The sequence below is a fragment of the Dipodomys ordii genome, unplaced genomic scaffold (assembly GCF_000151885.1).
Source record: "Dipodomys ordii isolate 6190 unplaced genomic scaffold, Dord_2.0 Scaffold510, whole genome shotgun sequence".
Taxonomy (NCBI): Eukaryota; Metazoa; Chordata; class Mammalia; order Rodentia; family Heteromyidae; genus Dipodomys; species Dipodomys ordii.
In genome coordinates this window covers 11,152-13,454 of record NW_012267726.1, presented here as the reverse complement: position 1 = coordinate 13,454, position 2,303 = coordinate 11,152, and the positions used below count along the sequence as shown (strand labels likewise).

At 57.1% G+C, this 2,303-nt stretch overlaps 1 pseudogene; it reads right to left on the bottom strand.

The window, feature by feature from the left end:
• Positions 1-444: 444 nt before the first annotated feature.
• Positions 445-2,297, bottom strand: LOC106001861 (annotated as a pseudogene).
• Positions 2,298-2,303: the final 6 nt, after the last annotated feature.

Sequence of the window (2,303 nt, the reverse complement as noted above, 5' to 3'; positions counted from 1 at the left end):
GAAGCAAGCAGCTGCAGCTCAGAGCAAGGGAAAGTGAAGTCAGGGATGGGGAAGCCCTGGCCCCGCCTCTGCTGGAGCAGCAGCTGGAGGGGAGAGAGACCCAGGTCAGTGTGGGGAGGGTCCTGGTGCTCAGGGCTGGGCTGGCTCCTCAGTTCCTCACAGGAGGCTGACAGCACACAGAAGCCTGGACACGGTCAGAACCCAGGTACAGGAAGAGAAGTCAGGAGCTCATGATGTCCCAGGAGGGAGGAGGAGAGGCAGGAACAAATGCTGTGCCTCTCAGACCACACAAAGCAGCTGTGTCACACTGCAGGAGAAAAGCACACGCACAACAATGCAGATCAGTCACTGTTAGCCACACACTCTGAGCAGGCCACTAACACCCAATGCACAGACCCTGCAACTACAACACAGCCTTCCCTGGGAGTCAGCCCTGCCCCCCATTTAGGGTCGCCAGTTGTCACCTTTTTTAGCTCTGAGGGAAGCATCAGAACCCTGGTCACTGTCTTCTCCTGTGGTTAGAGAACACAGGCCTCACTGGAGGAATTCTGGGGTGCATGAGCTCCCACAGGTCCTGTCTGCACCACAACAAAGGTCACCTCCTCCCCCCATGGCACTCACTTGCAGCCTTATCATAGCCTTCTCTCTTGTCACCTGTAGGGAGAAACACCATGTGAGAGGCAGGACACAAGCAGTGCCATGAGGGTCTGGATGAATCCAGGGAAGTTTCTAGAAATGTGACCATAGAACCAAGGAAGCATGAGGAGAGAGGACTCCAACAGTTGGGAAGAGAGACCCCAGGACCTCCTGGAGTCTGACCTCAGTGGGCACCTGAGTCCCTGTGGGCCTGAGTGCTGCAATCAGTTCCCATCACCACCCTCAGGAGGGGGAATTTTCTGTCCTTCGTGTTGCAGATGATTTACAGAAGAGGAGCTGTCAGGCTGGGGAAGGCCCTGAGTGTGCTGCAACTTCCCATTAGGAGTGCAGCTCACACTTCTGCCTGGGGCCTGAAACCCACAAGTGGCCCAGGAACTCAGACCTCCACCTCCCTACCTCCAGTCCTCTTCCTCCACAGCACAAAAACCACCACAGCTACAACAACCAGAACTGCAAAGATGCCCACGCCAATGACAATTCCAGTCTTGGGACTGGTGGGCCAAGCAGGCGGCTCTGGGAAGAGAAGGGAAAGGAGGATGAGCAGTGTGAGCCCAGCTCTCAGTCCTTACCTGCTGAGAGCTGCACATGCCTCCTGCTGTCTCTGAGCACAGCTGTGCTCTGTGCCCTCAGCCCTGCTTACCCCATGTCAGGCTGAGGGGCTCAGGCAGCCCCTCATGCTGCACATGGCATGTGTATCTCTGCTCCTCCCCAGAAGGCACCACCACAGCTGCCCACTTCTGGAAGCTTCCATCTCCTGCAGGCCTGGTCTCCACCAGCTCCATTTCCTGGGTCTGTCCTCTCCATCCCGCAGCCAGGTCAGGGTGATCTCCGCAGGGTAGAAGCCCAGCGCCCAGCACCTCAGGGTCATCTTATGTTCAGAGGTGGGGTGGAGGGTGATGTGTGCCTTTGGGGGATCTGAGAAGAACCCAGAAATTCAGATGCATCTCCTTGCCTCCCATGGACCACCGTGCAGGTCAGTTGACCATGATGAGGATACACAGCACAGCGAGTGGGGGCAGGGATGGGTGATCCAGGCTGGAATTGGACTTCTGGAATCATCTCCTAAACCTTGCAGAGTCCTGGACTCCGTTGAGATCACCATGACCAGAAGCCCTTCATCTCTCAATAGTCACTTTGATCTGTGAGGCTACCAGAAAAGAGAGACTTTCTCCGAAAATGTGGAAGAGACTTCTAGCCACAATGGGTCCTGGTTGAGGACAAATGCTGAGAGCCTCCTGGTGCTGCCCAGGGCCACTGCCAGAGTGGAAGGGGCCAGCTGCACACTTGTTTCAGGGACCGTCTACCCCTCCACAGATGGAGACAGAGAGAGAGAGAGAGAGAGAGAGAGAGAGAGAGAGAGTTCATTTCACTGTGGTGAGGTCAAGGTGGATTCCAGAGCCACTGTGTGACACAGCATGTGAAAGGCAGGGGCTCATGGTTCTCTGGGCAGGGGAAGGAGTGTGGAGGGCAGGGGAAGGGGTGTGGTGGGCAGGGGAAGGGGTGTGGTGGGCTGGGTCCCTTTTCCTCTCTGGCTGTGGGAGTGGAGGGGGGCTTCCACAGGAGATGGAGGAGTCCCCGGGCCCTGGTACCTGTGCGCTGCAGCGTCTCCTTGCCGTGCTCCAGGTATCTGAGCAGCCCCTCCACGC